This window comes from Hypanus sabinus, chromosome 11, assembly GCF_030144855.1.
Source record: "Hypanus sabinus isolate sHypSab1 chromosome 11, sHypSab1.hap1, whole genome shotgun sequence".
Lineage (NCBI taxonomy): Eukaryota > Metazoa > Chordata > Chondrichthyes > Myliobatiformes > Dasyatidae > Hypanus > Hypanus sabinus.
The window spans coordinates 114,182,045-114,198,993 of NC_082716.1; the positions used below are offsets into that span (position 1 = coordinate 114,182,045).

Sequence of the window (16,949 nt, forward strand, 5' to 3'; positions counted from 1 at the left end):
CTGTTCCTAATCAGACCCTGTCTATCCAGATAATTATACATCCCATCTCTAAGAATACTTTCCATTAATTTACCCACCACTGACATCAAACTGACAGGCCTATAATTGCTTGGTTTACTCTTAGAACTCTTTTTAAACAACGGAACCACATGAGCAATATGCCAATCCTCAGGGACCATCCCTGTTTCTAATGACATTTGAAATATTTCTGTCAGAGCCTCTGCTATTTCTACACTAACTTCCCTCAAGGTCCTAGGGAATATCCTGTCAGGACTCAGAGATTTATCCACTTTTATATTCCTTAAAAGTGCCAGTACCTCCTCCTCTTTAATCGTCATAGTTTCCATAACTTCCCTACTTGTTTCCCTTACCTTACACAATTCAATATCCTTCTCCTTAGTGAACACCGATGAAAAGAAATTTTTCAAAATCTCCTCCATCTCTTTCGGCTCCACACAGAGCTGTCCACTCTGATTTTCTAAGGGACCAATTTTATCCCTCACTATCTTTTTGCTATTAATATAACTGTAGAAACCCTTTGGATTTATTTTCACCTTACTTGCCAAAGCAACCTCGTATCTTCTTTTAGCTTTTCTAATTTCTTTCTTAAGATTCTTCTTACATTCTTTATATTCCTCGAGCACCTCATTTACTCCATGCTGCCTATATTTATTGTAGATATCTCTCTTTTTCCTAACCAAGTTTCCAATATCCCTTGAAAACCATGGCTCTCTCAAACTTTTAACCTTTCCTTTCAACCTAACATAAAGATTAGGAACATAAAGATTCTGTACCCTCAAAATTTCACCTTTAAATGACCTCCATTTCTCTATTATGTCCTTCCCATAAAACAAATTGTCCCAATCCACTCCTTCTAAATCCTTTCGCACCTCCTCAAAGTTAGCCTTTCTCCAATCAAAAATCTCAACCCTGGGTCCAGTCCTATCCTTCTCCATAATTATATTGAAACTAATGGCATTGTAATCACTGGACCCAAAGTGCTCCCCAACACATACCTCCATCACCTGACCTATTTCATTCCCTAACAGAAAATCCAATACTGCCCTTCTCCAGTTGGTACCTGTATGTATTGCTGCAAAAACTATCCTGCACACATTTTACAAACTCCAAACCATCCATCCCTTTTACAGTATGGGCTTCCCAGTCTATGTGTGGAAATTTAAAATCTCCTGCAATTACAACCCTGTGCTTACTACAAATATCTGCTATCTCCTTGCAAATTTGCTCCTCCAATTCTCGCTCCCTAGGTGGTCTATAATACACCCTTATAAGTGTTACTACACCTTTCCCATTCCTCAACTCCACCCAAATAGACTCCCTAGATGAGCCCTCTAATCTATCCTGCCAGAGTATCGCCATAACATTTTCTCTGACAAGCGACGCAACACCTCCCCCTCTTGTCCCTCTGATTCTATCACACCTGAAGCAACGAAATCCAGGAATATTTAGTTGCCAATCACACCCCTCCTGCAACCATGTTTCACTAATAGCTACAACATCGTATTTCCAGGCATCAATCCATGCTCTAAGTTCATCCACCTTTCTTACAATGTTCCAAGCATTAAAATAAATGCATTTAAGAAATTTGCCACCTCTTCCTCTCTGTTTATCTCTAACAGTACAAAGAACTTTACTGTCTTCTTTTTCTTCCTTCTCCCATACATCTGTTCCTACACTCTGGTTCCCCTTCCCCCTCATATCTAGTTTAAATCCACTGGAGCCTCTCTAGCAAAGCTGCCTGCAAGAATATTTGTCCCCCTCCAGTTCAGATGTAAACTGTCCCACCGGAACAGGTCCCACCTTCCCTGGAAAACTGCCCAATTATCTATAAATCTGAAGCCCTCCCTCCTGCACCGTGTCTTCAGCGCTATCTTACTATTTCTAAACCCACCTGCACGTGGCACTGGTAGCAATCCTGAGATTGCTATCCTGGAGGTCCTGTCCTTTAACTTGGCATCTAGCTCCCTAAACTCACCTTTCAGGACCTCCTCACTCTTCCTACCCACGTCATTGGTCCCTACATGGACCACGACGTCCAGCTGCTCACCCTCTCTCTTGAGAATACTGAGAACTCGATCCAAGATATCATGGACCCTGGCACCAGGGAGACAACAGTCCATCCGGGATTTTCAATCTCTTCCACAGAACCTTCTATCTGTCCCCCTAACTATCGAATCCCCTATCACTACTGCTCTCCTCTTTTCCCTCCTTCCCTTCTGAGCTGAGGGTCTAGTCTCAGTGCCAGAGACGCAACCACTGCAACTTGTCCCTGGTAGGTCATCCCCACCAACAGTATCCAATACGGTATACTTATTGTTGATGGGAATGGCCACAGGGGTGTTCTGCTTTTCCTGTCTATTCCCCTTCCCTCTCCTGACAGTCACCCAACTACCTGTCTTCTGATTCCTAGGGGTGACTATCTCCCTGAAACTCCTGTCTATTTCTGCCTCTGCCTCCCGAATGATCTGATGTTCATCCAGCTCCAGCTCCAGTTCCCTAACATGGTTTGTCAGAAGCTGCAGCTGAATGCACCTTTTGCAGGTGTAGTCATCAGTGATAACAGTGCTTGCCCTGACTTCCCACGTACTGCAAACGGAGCACTCAAATGCCCTAACTGCTGCCTCCATTACCTACTCCTAATCTAATTGATTAATTAAAGGAGCTTACCGAGCCTTACCTCACCTGGAGGGTAAGGCCTATAAGGCCTACTTTCATAAGGCATGCACTCCAATCCAGGCAATATTCTTGTAAATCTCCTCTGCATCCTTTCTATGGTTTCCACATTGTTCTTATAGTCAGGTGACCAAAACTGAGTACAGTGCTCCAAGTGGTGTCTGACCAGGGTCCTATATAGTTGCAACATTACCTCTCGGCCCCTAAACTCAATTCCACGACTGATGAAGGCCCATGCACCATATGCTTTCTTAACCACAGAGTCAACCTGCGCAGCAGCTTTGAGTGTCCTATGGACTCGGACCCCAAGATCCCTCTGGTCCTCCACATTGCCAAGAGTCTTACCATTAATACTACATTCTGTCATCAAATTTGACCTACCAAAATGGACCACCTCACACTTATCTGGGATGAACTCCAATTGCCACTTCTCAGTCCAGTTTTGCATCTTATCGATGTCCTGCTGTAACCTCTGACAGCCCCCAACACTATCCACAACACCTCCAACCTTTGTGTGATCAGCAAATTTACTAACACATCCTTCCACTTCTTCATCCAGATCATTTATAAAAATCATGAAGAGAAGAGGTCCCAGAACAGATTCTGAGGCACACCACTGATGACCGACCTCCATGCAGAATATGACCCATCTACAACCACTCTTTGCCTTCTGTGGCAAACCAGTTTTGATCCACAAAGCAAGGTTCCCTTGGATCTCATGCCTCCTTACTTTCTCAATAAGACTTGCATGGGATACTTCGTCAAATGCCTTGCTGAAATCCATATACACTATATCTACTGCTCTACCATCACCAATGTGTTTAGTCACATCCTCAAAAAATTCAATCTGGCTTGTAATGCATGACCTATCTTTGTCAATGCCATATTGACCATTCCTAATCATATTCTACCTCTCCAGCTATTCATAAATCCTGCTTCTCAGGATCTTTTCCATCAACTTACCAACCACTGAAGTAAGACTCACTGGTCTATAATTTCCTGGGCTATCTCTACTCCCTTTCTTGAATAAGGGAACAACATCTACAACCCTCCAGTCCTCTGGAACTTTTCTCATCCCAATTGATGATGCAAATTTCATCACTAGAGGCTCAGCAATCTCCTCCCTCACCCCCCACAGTAGTCTGGGGTACCTCTCATCTGGACCCAGTGACATTCAACTTAATGCTTTCCAAAAGCTCCTGCACATCCTTTTTCTTAATATCTACGTGCTCAAGCTTTTCAGTCCACTGTACGTCATCTGTACAATCGCCAAGATCCTTTTCTGTAGTGAATTCTGAAGGAAAGTACTCATTAAATACCTCTGCTATCTCCTCCGGTTCCATACACACTTTTCCACTGTCACGCTTTATTGGTCCTGTTCTCTCACGTCTTATCCTCTTGCCCTTCACATACTTGCACAATGCCTTGGAGTTTTCCTTAATCCTGTCCACTAAGGCCTTCTCATGGCCCCTTCTGGCTCTCCTAATTTCTTTCTTAAACTCCTTCTTGCTAGCCTTACAATTTTCTAGATCTCTATCATTACCTAGTTTTTTGAACCTTTCATAACTTCTTCTTTTCTTCTTGACCAGATTTACAACAGCCTTTGTACACCATGGTTCCTGTACCCTACCATCCTTTCCCTGTCTCATTGGAACGTACCTATGCAGAATGTCTCGCAAATATCCCTTGAACATTTGCCACATTTCTGCCATACATTTCCCTGAGATCTGTTCCAAATTTATGCTTCCAAGTTCCTACCAGATAACCTCTTATTTCCCCTTACTCCAATTAAACACTTCCCTAACTTGTTTGTTCCTATCCCTCTCCAATGCTGTGATAAAGGAGATAGAATTGTGATCACTAGCTCCAGAATGCTCTCCCACTAAGAGATTTGACACCTGACCTGGTTCATTTCCCTATACCAGATCAAGTACAGCCTCTCCTCTTGTAGGCTTATCTACATATTGTGTCAAGAAACCTTCCTGAACACACCTAACAAAAACCACCCCATCTAAACCCCTCACTCTAGGGACATGCCAATCAATATCTGGGAAATTAAAATCTCCCACCACTACAACCCCATTATTATTACACCTTGCCAGAATCTGTCTCCCAATCTGCCCCTCAATGTCCCTGTTCTTATTGGGTGAGCTATAAAAAACACCAAGTAGTTATTGATCCTTTCCTGTTCCTAACTTCCACCCACTGAGATGCCGTAGACAATCCCTCCATGTCTTCCTCCTTTTTTGCAGCCGTGACACTATCTCTGATCAACAGTGCCACACCCCCACCTCTTTTACCCCCACCCCCCATCCTTTCTTTTGCCTCCCTCCCTGTCCTTTCTGAAATATCTAAAGCCTGGCACTCGAAGTAACCATTCCTGCCCCTGAGCCATCCAAGTCTCTGTAATGGCCACAAAATCATAGCTCCAAGTACTGATCCACGCTCTAAGCTCATCCGCTTTGTTCGTAATGCTCCTTGCATTAAAATAGACACATCTCAAACCATCAGTCTGAGTACGTCCCTTCTCTATCACCTGCCTCTCCTACCTCTCACACTGTCTCCAAGCTTTCTCTATTTGTGAACCAACTGCCTCTTCCTCCGTCTCTTGAGTTTGGTTCCCACTCCCCAGCAATCCTAGTTTAAACTCTCCTCAATAGCCTTAGCAAATCTCCCTGCCAGGATATTGGTCCCCCTGGGATTCAAGTGCAACCTGTCCTTTTTGTACAGGTCACTGGTGCTCCAAAAAAGGTCCCAATGATCCAGAAATCTGAATCCCTGCTCCCTGCTCCAACCCCTCAGCCACACATTTTCCCTCTACCTCTCTCTATTCCTAAACTCAGTGCCATGTGGCACAGGCAGTAATCCCGAGATTACTACCTTTGCGGTCCTGCATCTCAACTTCCTTCCTAACTCCCTGTAGTCTGCTTTCAAGACCTCCTCGCTTTCCTGCCAATGTTGTTGGTACCAATTTGTACCACGACCTCTGGCTGTTCACCTTCCCACTTCAGGATATCTTGGACGCGATCAGAAACATCCCAGACCCTGGCACCTGTGAGGCAAATTACCATCCGTGTTTCTTTTCTGCGTCCACAGAATCACCTGTCTGACCCCCTAACTATAGAGTCCTTTATCACTACTGCCTTCCTCTTCCTTTCCCTATCCTTCTGAGTCACAGGGCCGGACTCTGTGCCGGGGGCACGACCACTGTTGCTTCCCCCAGGTAGGTTGTTCCCCCCAACAGTACTCAAAACAGTAGTGCTTATTGTCAAGGGGTACAGCCACAGGGGTGCTCTCTAGCCTCTGACTCCCGCCCTTCCCTCTCCTGACTGGTCCCCACATCTGTCTCTGCAGGCCCCAGTGTGACTACCTGCCTATGGCTCCTCTCTATCACCTCTTCACTCTCCCTGACCAGACGAAGGTCATCGAGCTGCATCTCCAGTTCCCTACCGCAGTCCCTAAGAAGCTGCAGCTCGACACACCTGGCGAGGATGTGACCAGGTGGGAGGCTGGGAGTCTCCCGGACCTCCCACATCTGACACCAAACCCAGAAAATCAGCCACACACACATTCTTACTGTCTGTATTCTACACTGTTAACCTACCTGGCCTCGACCCGTTACCACTGAAGCCCCGTTGAGCCAAAGCCTTCCTACTCTGTCTCCCTCTACTCTGATACCCACTCTAAAAGGTGTCTTCTTCTCGCTGTTCTCACAGGCTGACGTCCACGCCCTTGCGGAGTCGTGTCCCAATCAAACCGCTGAAGAAATAATTTAAATAAAGGTTGTAAATTGATTTTAATTAATGCTATTTACAACACAAAAATTTATTGACAATGTTGAATGGTTGAATACTGAAAAACATAAGCCAAAGAGCAATATTAATGAAAATATAGCCCAAGACAATTTTAGACAAGAATCTGAAAAAAAACATTTTTTTACTAAATGACATGATCAGTCTCAAATATAGGCCTAGCATGTAAGACCTATGCTTGCTTTTTTTGCTGCACAAATACTCAATTTTGGGTCAAACGAGATAAATGAGCTGAAATGAGCTGACTACTTCTATCCCTGCTCTTGATGCTTGTTAAACACAAAACAGCTTGCCCACACATGTAAGAGGTGAAAACTGCAGCAAATGTTCATTGCTTTCCTATGAATGGCAGGTCACCCTTCTTTCACAGAAATCCAGAACTTATCCAGGGGCAGGTCAGAAAATGTTTAATTGAGTGCACAATCAGACCGTATCTCACTAAACTCTTCCTCTTCTTTCAAAATCAAGTTGTCAGGCTGAGCAGAAGATTCAGAGAGAGGGTCCCTTGCCCAGTCATACATTTGTGTTGAAAGGGAGGAAAAATACTGTTCAGTTTTATTCTGCAGCTCTTCCAGGTGGTTTTATTTTTTTGTAATTTATTTTTTATTGAAGTTCATCATCAAACAAACATTTCCATAAGATGTATTTCAGATATTGTACATATATATCATATAATCATATATGCCACAAATCTCCACATAATATTTATCTGAGGTATACACTTATAGAAAAGACTGGAAAGAAAAAACAAGCAAAAGGAAAGAACTATTAACAAGTAGGGAGTGATCTTTTTTTACAACATATTCATTGATTTGTGAGAATAAAATCAGGCCTATGAGGCATTACGTAGTTAAGCCATTTTTCCCAGTATGAATCAAATTGTTTCAGCTTATGATTAACAGATGCTGTTATCTTCTCCATTTTGTAAATGTCCATTGTATTTTCCATCCATGTATCTAAGGTTGGGCTCTCCTGTGATAACCATTTCCTAGTAAGAGTCTTTTTACCAGCCACCAACAGTATATTCATTAAATATTTATCTCTTTTCAACCATTCTTGAGGTATATACCCAAAATATATGGTCTTACTCTCTAAGGGTATTTCACATTTAAAGATGTCTTGTAGAGCATTGTGCATCCCACTCCAACAGTCTTTGATAATGGGACATTCCCAGAAAATATGATAATGGTTTGCATTTTGATTTCCACAATTTCTCCAGCAAACAGGGAGGTTACTATCATAATGGGATTTCTGAGAGGGTGTAATAAAAATATCTTATCAAGTCTTTCCATCCGAACTCCCTCCATTTCTATGAACTGGTACACTTCCATTGGTATCTCCATATTGTTGTCCATTCTTCCTCAGACATAATTATTCCTCCTTCCTTCTCCCATTTTGTTTTAATGTATGAAGTCGAATGTGTTTTAAGATTTGACAACCCCTTATACATGTTTGAAATGATTCTACTACCATTATCTGAATTATACGCTTCCAGGTGGTTTTCAATAAGACTGAATACTTTCTGATCTTTCCTCAGCAGCAGTGGAAACATTTCAAGATTTACTTTTGCATCATTTTTCCAAAAATTCAGTTTCCTTTTAAATCCAAGAATTTTGTCACTTGAAATCAAAACATTTTCTCTAGGGCCTTGCAGAGACTTGCTCAACTGGTTCATATGATGACAAATATCTGCTCAATAGGGTAGTTTCTTACAAGAGAAACTAAATTTCTCATGGAGCCAGCCATTGATGGGGCACCATCAGTACAGATGCCAAACAGTTCCTCCAAGACAGACCTTCTCTTTCCACACATAAGACCAAACACTCAATATATCTTAGTAAAAACACAAAATGCTGGCAGAACTCAGCAGGCCAGACAGCATCTATGGGAGGAGGTAGTGACGACGTTTTGGGCCGAAACCCTTCATCAGGGTTAGGGTTCATCAATATATCTTAGTCTTTGTTTCGGGCAGCTCTTTGTAACAGAAAAAGTTTTCTTGAATTGCACCATCATTTACAGATCTTATAAATACTGCAACATGATATTTATTGGTGAAATCTGTTGCCTCATCAACCTGGATAGAGAAGCTGTTGTTTTACAGTTTATCACGCAAAACCTCTCGGGCATCGTGTGACATGTTATCAATAGGTTGACTATCGTACTGTTTGAGAGTGGCCGCCTCCTCGCCCGAACAAATCCATGCGGATGACTGTGTCTTGTCACGCACACAGAGAGGACGCGCTCCAGGCTGCAGTCACTCAGTTCGGCAAGGCTGAAAGGGCTTTCAGGTTAACTGTCAGTTTGAAGAAAACAATGATCCTCCATCAGAAGCCCCCTCGTAGTGTTTACAACCCACCTCGGATCAGTATTGACGACCACTCTCTCACCACAGTTGAGCAGTTCACCTACCTGAACAGCGTCATCTCCAGCGACGGTACGGAATCGACTCACCAGAGCTAACGGTTGCCTCCAGAAACATGCCGAGGAACCACCAGCTGCGTCTGTCCACAGGAATCCAGGTGTACAGGGCTGCCGTTGTCACAACATCGCTTTATGCCTCTGACGCCTGGGACTCGTACCGCAAGCAAATCAGAGCGGCATCGGCGTCCTGGAGAACGTGGTTCCCTTCCAAGCACTGAAAGCACGTTGCTGCTCAGGTGGTTTTCTCGCACGGACAACCCCAGGTTACCGAAAGCAGCACTGCACCGGGAACTCTCTCAGGGCAAGAGAAATCAACTTAAGTAGCAGCTCCCTCAGACAAGTATCAAGGTCAACGAGTGGCAGCGGTGGCTTGTGGCAGAGACCACCGGAGAACGCTGACACGCGGAGCAGCCAACAACTTGGAGGAATCCAGAATGACAGCCGAAAAGAAGAGGAGACGCCATAGTTAAAACCGTCCACTGTTGGTCCCACCAATCGGTCTCCATGCTTCAGGACTGGAATGACAATGACATTGATGAGGATGACTCCGAGTTCACAGCTGGAGTCACGTGCGTCATCAGGAAGTACATCGACGACGTTGTTCCCCAGAAGTTAGTCAGGGTATTCCCAAACCAGAAACCCTGGATCAGCCATGATCTCAGAATGGCGGTGCAGGCTCGAAGGGCCGAATGGTCTACTTCTGCACCTATTGTCTGTTGTCTAATAGTTCCGTGTGGTCAGCGTTTACCGCCCGACGCAGAGTTTATGCTGCCGGCAGCCAGCAAGAGCACAAGAAAAGCAGCTCCGACCTGGCAAAGCTACAAGGCAGCGAAACACCAATACAGGGACAAGATTGAGTCTAGATTCATAACAACATGTGACTTGCGGCGAGGGTTGCATATCATCGCAGTCTTCAAAGCCAATCTTAGAGGTGCCACCAACATGGCGGCCTCTCTCCTGGCTCGATGTCGCTCACTCTGAGCCTTCGAGGGAAGCCACCGCTTCAGCCTGCAACCTGGTCGGTCTCTGAGGCTGAGGTACGCAGATGTTTCCAACAAGTGGACAGTCGCAAGGCTGCGGGATTGGACGGCATCCTAGGGCGAGTACTATACTCATACCTGAACAACTGGCGTCCTGTCACACTCACCTCAATAATAAGCAAATGCTTTGAGAGGCTGGTCAAGGACTACATCTGCAGCATGCTACCACTCACACTGGACCCCCTACAATTCACCTACCAACACAACTGATTGACAGATGATGCTGTACATACCATACTTAGACATCTGGAGAAGAATGATGCTTATGTGAGAATGCCATTCTTACAATCAAGCATTCAACACCATAATTCCATGCAGACTTGACAAGAAGCTCACAGACCTTGGTCTTGACCCTGCCTAGTGCAGCTGGATCCTGGTTTTCCTGTCAGATCACTGGCAGGTGGTAAGAGTAGGCTCACTCACCTCCACCCCTCTGACTCTCAACACAGGAGCCCCTCAGGGCTGTGTACTAAGTCCCCTTCTTTACTCCCTGTATACTCATAACTGTGTCGCCACCCACAGCTTCAATCTGCTAATTAAATTTGCCAACGACACTACATTGATTGGCCTTATCTCAAACAATAACATGTGGCTTACAGGGAAGAAAACAACCTCTCCCTCAATGTCACAAAAACAAAGGAGCTGGTTGTGGATTACAAGAAGCATGGAGACGGGCTGTCCTATTGACATCAATGGATCTGGGGTTGAGAGGGTAAACAACTTTAAGTTCCTCGCATCCACATCACTGAGGACCTCACATGGTCTGTACACACCTGCTGTGTGGTGGAAAAAGGTGGTTGAGGAAGTTTGGTATGGGCCTCCAAATCCTAAGACTTTCTGCAGGGACATAATTGAGAGCATCCTGACTGGCTGCATCACCGCCTGGTATGGGAACTGTACCTCCCTTAATTGCAGGATTCTGCAGAGAGTGGTGTGGACTTCCCATGATTCAGGACATTTACAAAGACAGGTGTGAAAAAAGGGCCCAAAGGGACCTGAGTCACCCCAACCACAATCTATTTCAGCTGCTACCATCCGGGAAACAGTACCATAGCGTAAAAACCAGAACCAACAGTCTCCGGGACAGCTTCTTCCACCAGGACATCAGACTAATTAACTCACACTGATTTGAGTGTATTTCTATGTTACATTGACTGTTTTATTTATTATAAATTACTTTAATTGAACATTGCACATTTAGATGGAAATTTAACAAAGATTTTTACTCCTCATGTATGTGAGGGATGTAAGAAATAAAGTCAATTCAATTCAATTCAAATCTTTCATTGTAAAGACGGACATTTTTGTGTCCATTATTGCACTTGTGGAGTGAAATGACCCAGAAGATTGTAATTCAGGAAGTGCCGCATTGGACCATCAGACACGTCTGTAAAACACAGGAGTTAATAAAATATAAAAATGGGTGAGTCCATTCAATGCTCAGAAAATGTACCACACCACTCCTCATCAGCCTACCGTCCTCCCTCTGTGGATACAGTGCTCACTGATTGTCAACGGCCTCCCCTCTGTGCAATACAGTGGTCACTAATTATCAACAGCCTCCCTTCCATGCAGTGCAATGCTCACCAATTATCAACATCCTCCCCTATCTCATGTCAAAAACTGAGAATGGACTCAACCAAATAAGCATGGTCCTACTGAGCAGTGTTGCCCTGGGCTGAGAAAACTCTGACGAGATTGATAACAGGGCTGCTCGGTCACTGCCCACCACAGTCACAGGAAGGATGTGAGAACTCCACACAGGTTGGGATCAACCGAAGTCATCGGAATTATGAGACAATGGAATTTCTTGCTGTATTGCTGCGTCATAAACAGAATCAGAATCAGGTTTAATATTACCGGCATTTGTCATAAAATTTGTTAACTTTGCAGCAGCAGTACAATGCAATACATGATGTTGAATGTTGACAGAACTAGATAGGGTGGATGTGGTGAGGATGTTTCCTATGGTGGGGGTATCCAGAACAAGAGGGCACAGCCTCAAAATTGAGGGATGACCCTTTATTATTACCAGAGGTAAGGAGGAATTTTTTTTGCCAGTGAGTAGTAAATCTGTGGAACACTCTGAGGTGGAGGCCAAGTCTGTGGTTCTATTTAAGGCAGAAGTTGATTATTTCAAAAAACCAAAAAACCAAGAAGTAGGCAGATGGGTGACGGTCCAGAGAGGCAGGGGGAGCAGGCAGAGAGAGCAGAGCACCTCTGCGGCCATTCCCATTAACAATAAGTATACCGTACTGGATACTGTTGATGGGGGTGACCTACCAGGAATGAGTTGTAGTGGTCCTGCCTCTGGCACAGAGGTTGAACCCTCAACTAGAAAGGGGAGGAGGGAAGAGAAGAGAGCAATAGTTTTAGGGGATTCTATAGTTAGGGGGGCAGATAGGAGATTTTGTGGGGCAGATCTGGAGTCTCGGATGGTATGTTGCCTTCCTGGTGCCAGGGTCTGGGACATCTCAGATCGGGTGTAGGCTATTCTTGAGAACAAGGGCATGAACCCAGATGTAGTGGTCCATGTAGGGACCAACGATGTAGGTAAGGTGAGTGAGGGGGTCCTGCTTAGAGAGTTCAGGGAGTTAGGAGTGAAGCTGAAAGGCAGGACCTCCAGGGTGACAATCTCAGGATTGCTACCTGTGCCACGTGCGAGTGAGGCGAAGAATAGAATGATTATGCACATTAATACGAGGCTGAGAGCATGGTGCAGGAAGGAAGGGTTCAAGTTTTTGGATAATTGGTCTTTGTTCCAGGGACATTGGGATCTGTTTCGAAGGGACCGGAGGGGTACTAACATTCTTGCAGGAATGTTTGCCAGTGCTGCTTGGGGGGGGGGGGGGTTTAAACTAGAAGTGCAGCGGGCAGGGATCCAGATCCAGAGGGTTGGTCAGAAGGAGCATGGGGTTAAATGTGTAGAAGGTTTGGATGATCTTGAGAAGGTCATCAAAATTCAGGGTGCAATTAGCCCGATGGAAGTTCAAGGAGCTGGGTTAGGTACAGTAGACAGTGTTTTAAGCAAGGAGAGAAGGAATGGGCTAAGAATTCTATACTTGAATGCGCGTAGTGTCAGAAATAAGACAGATGAGCTTGAAGCTCAGATGAAAATGGGGAACTACGATATTGTTGGGATAACGGAGACATGGCTGCAAGGGGATCAGGCCTGGGAATTGAGTGTACCAGGGTATACTTGCTATCGTAGAGACAGAAATATGGGAAGAGGGGGTGGGGTGGCCCTGTTGGTAAGGAATGAGATTCAGTCCTTAGCAAGAGGTGACTTGGGAACAGGGGAAGTAGAGTCTGTGTGGATTGAGCTGAGGAACAGTAAGGGTAAAAAGACCCTAATGGGTGTTGTGTACAGGCCCCCAAACAGTAGTGTGGATATTGGGTACAAGTTGATTAGGGAGTTAACATTGGCATGTGCTAAAGGTAATGCAGTCGTTATGGGAGATTTCAACATGCAGGTGAACTGGGAGAATCAGGTAGGTGCTGGACCCCGGGATAGGGAGTTTGTGGAGTGTCTAAGGGATGTATTTTTGGAACAGCTTGTGCTTGAGCCAACCAGGAACGAGGCTATTTTGGACTTGGTGATGTGTAATGAACAGGAATTGATAAGTGATCTTGAAGTAAAGGAGCCATTAGGAAGTAGTGATCATAACATGATAAGTTTTTATCTACAATTTGAGAGGGATAAGGGCAGATCAGAGGTGTCAGTGTTGCAATTAAATAAAGGAGACTACGGAGCCATGAGGGAAGAGCTGGCCAAAGTTAAATGGGCGGATGCCCTGGCAGGAAAGACAGTGGATCAGCAGTGGCAGATATTCTCGGGGATAATACAAAAGATGCAAAAGCAGTTCATTCCAATGAGAAGGAAGGATTCAAAGAGGGGGAAGGGGCCACAGTGGTTGACAAAGGAAGTCAGAGATTGTATAGCATTAAAGAAAAAGAAGTATGACAGGGCTAAGATGAGTGGGAATACAGATGATTGGGAAAGTTTTAAGGAACAGCAGATCTTAACTAAAAAAGCAATACGGAGAGAAAAAATCAGATATGAGCTCCGTCTAGCCAGGAATATAAAAGGGGATAGCAAAAGCTAAAGAGAAAGAAGATAGTTAAGAACAATGTTGGCCCCTTGAAGAATGAATTGGGAGAAATTGTTATGGGAAACAGGGAAATGGCAACAGAATTTAATGCATACTTTAGATCTGTCTTCACCAGGGAGGACACAAGCAATCTCCCAGATGTATGGATGGGCCAGGGTCATAAGATATCAAAGGAGTTGAGACAGATTGACATTAGGAAAGAAACTGTGATGAGTAGACTGGTAGGACTGAAGGCTAATAAATCCCCGGGTCCAGATGGTCTGCATCCGAGGGTTCTAAAAGAGGTGGCTCAGGAAATTGTGGATGCATTGGTAATCATTTTCCAATGTTCCTTAGATTCAGGATCAGTTCCTGAAGATTGGAGAGTGGCTAATGTTATCCCACTTTTCAAGAAGGGAGGGAAGGAGAAAACGGAGAACTATCGCCCTGTTAGCCTAACGTCAGTCGTGGGGAAGATGCTTGAGTCCATTATTAAATTTCGAAATAGTGGCACATCTTGATGGCAGAAATAGGATTAGGCCGAGCCAGCATGGATTTACCAAGGGCAAATCATGCTTGACTAATCTGTTGGAGTTTTTTGAGGGTGTAACAAGGATGTTAGACGAGGGTAAGCCAGTGGATGTTGTGTACCTAGACTTTCAGAAGGCATTCGATAAGGTGCCACATAGGAGATTGGTGAGTAAAATCAGAGCTCATGGCATTGGGGGCAGGGTTTCAACATGGATAGAAAACTGGTTGGCAGATAGAAAGCAAAGGGTAGCAGTAAATGGGTGTTTCTCGGACTGGCTGGAGGTGACTAGTGGGGTACCACAGGGCTCTGTATTGGGACCACAGCTCTTTACAATTTATATCAACGATTTAGATGAGGGCATTGAAAACTATATCAGCAAGTTTGCTGACGATACTAAACTGGGTGGCAGTGTGACATGCGAAGAGGACGTTAGGAGAATACAGGGAGACTTGGATAGGCTGGGTGAGTGGGCAGATACTTGGCAGATGTCATTCAATGTGAATAAATGTGAAGTTATCCACTTTGGAAGCAGGAACAAGAGGGCAGAGTATTGTCTGAACGGTGTAGAGTTAGGTAAGGGAGAAATGCAAAGAGACCGAGGAGTCCTAGTTCACCAGTCAATGAAGGTGAATGAGCAAGTGCAACAGACAGTGAAGAGGGCAAACGGAATGTTGGCCTTTATTACAAGGGGAATTGAATACAAGAGCAAGGATGTCCTTTTGCATTTGTACAGGGCCCTGGTGAGACAACACCTGGAATATTGTGTACAGTTTTGGTCTCCAGGTTTAAGGAAGGACATTCTTGCAATTGAGGAAGTGCAGCGTAGATTCACTTGGTTGATTCCTGGGATGGCAGGGCTGTCTTACGCAGAGAGATTGGAGAGATTGGGCTTGTACACGCTGGAATTGAGGAGATTGAGAGGGGATCTGATTGAAACGTTTAAGATAATTAAAGGATTTGATAGGATTGAGGCAGGAAATATGTTCCAGATGTTGGGAGAGTCCAGTACCAGAGGGCATGGATTGAGAATAAGAGGTCAGTTATTTAAAACAGAGTTGAGGAAGAGCTTCTTCTGCCAGAGAGTTGTGGAGGTGTGGAATGCACTGCCTCGGAAGACGGTGGAGGCCAATTCTCTGGATGCTTTCAAGAAGGAGCTAGATAGATATCTGATGGATAGGGGAATCAAGGGATATGGGGCCAAGGCAGAGACTGAGTATTGATAGTGAATGATCAGCCATGATCTCAGAATGGCAGTGCAGACTCGAGGGGCCGAATGGTCTACTTCTGCACCTATTGTCTATTGTCTATTTTCTATTTCCTGATTGGGTAGGACATCGAAGGATATAGTGAGAAGGCAGGTGTATGGGGTTGAGTGGGATCCAGGATCAGCCATGATGGAATGGCAGTGCAGACTCAATGGGCCGAATGGTTTAATTCTGCTCCTATGTTTTATGGTATAATGATAAATGTAGATAAAACTGTATTACAGTGGCTGGCTGGTGGCATCAGCACTGGACTCTGGAGCAAATGGTTCCAAGTTCGAATCCAGCTGGCTCCCTTTGCCCTAACTTAACCCTAACCCTAACTCTCCCAATGCTGGGTTGAGCATCGAGCTAGCAACTCAACCTCATAACAAAAAACTGGAGAATGCTACAGAAACACCACAGGATGAGCAATCACCAATAAGATCGGTGCAAAAAGCTTGTCATGACGATGCCCTGGTGACTGCACCAGGAGTTAAGGGCATTATTATTATTCTTCTTCTTCTTCTTCTTCTTCTTCTTTATTACAGTAAGTATATATGTGTGCATTAAATAGTTAAGTTAAAGAGCAAAAACAGAAATAAATTTAAAAAGTAGTGAGGTAGTGTTCATGGGTTCAATATCCATTTGTGTATCAAATAGCAGAGGGGAAGAAGTTGTTCCTGAATTGCTGTGTATGTGCCTTCTGGCTTCTGTATCTCCTACCTGATGGTAGAAAAGAGAAGGGGGCATGTCCTGGGTGATGGGGGTCATTAATGAGGCACTGCTCAGTACAGCAGAGTACAGGTCCTTCAGCATGCAATATTGTACTGACCTTTTAACCTACACTAAATTCAACCTAACTGTTCCCTCCCACATAATTCTCCATTTCTTTAATCTGTTTCTAGTGTATCTCTACTACCACTCCTGGCATCGCATTCAATTTCCTCTTTTCCCAAATACGAATGCAATCCTTTCAGTAAGCTCTCATTGAAACATAGCCCGTGTATCCTAATTATTTATAAGTGCCTAAGACTTTTGCATAGTACTGTATATGTAATTATATCATTAAATAAGAGGTGCAAATGGAGAGCAAAAATTGTGAATGTTCATGGGTT

The 16,949-nt window shown here is 44.4% G+C and overlaps 1 protein-coding gene across 4 annotated transcripts in view; it reads right to left on the bottom strand.

The window, feature by feature from the left end:
• Nucleotides 1–16,949, bottom strand: part of LOC132402312 (bone morphogenetic protein 2-like) — a 52,127-nt gene that overhangs the window by 15,792 nt on the left and 19,386 nt on the right. Inside the window, exon 1 of one of the 4 annotated variants that reach the window (XM_059985184.1) lies at nucleotides 6,299–6,494. The exons of the other annotated variants lie outside the window; for them this stretch is intronic. The gene's annotated coding sequence lies outside the window, so the exon portion shown is untranslated. Of the gene's footprint in view, nucleotides 1–6,298; nucleotides 6,495–16,949 lie in introns of those variants that run through there. 4 annotated transcript variants of the gene reach the window in all.